Consider the following 427-nt stretch of genomic DNA (forward strand, 5'->3'; position numbering starts at 1 on the left):
CTCTGGGGAGTGAATGGAAAGAAGTGGGTGGTCCTGCCCCTGCGACTTCCCCTGACATCACTGCCCAAATAAGGAGCTTCCAAGCGGCCGCGGGGCGGCCCAGAGCCGCGCCCGCCGCCGGCGCCCGCCCGCCAGCCCGCCCCGCGCCCACCCCGCGCCGCGTGGGCCGCCAGCGAGCGACCCGGGCACCGCCGGGCGGAGCCGAGCCGGGCGGAGCCGAGCAAGCGGGCGCTGCTGAGCCGCGCGGAGGCAGGGCGCGCAGCCCAGACCAGCCCGGCGCAGCCCAGCCCAGAGCCGCGGAGCCGCGGCCGTCCGCAGGTAAGCAGGGAGCGCCCGCGCCCCGCGCCCCGCCGCGGCCTGGCAGCAGGGAGCCGGCACCGCCAAGCGCGCCAGCAGCCCTGCCGGCCGGCAGCGGGAGCACCCTTCG

The sequence above is a fragment of the Delphinapterus leucas genome, chromosome 1, assembly GCF_059928025.1.
Source record: "Delphinapterus leucas isolate spDelLeu-1000000601 "Yukka" chromosome 1, BTC_Dleu_Yukka2, whole genome shotgun sequence".
Taxonomy (NCBI): domain Eukaryota; kingdom Metazoa; phylum Chordata; class Mammalia; order Artiodactyla; family Monodontidae; genus Delphinapterus; species Delphinapterus leucas.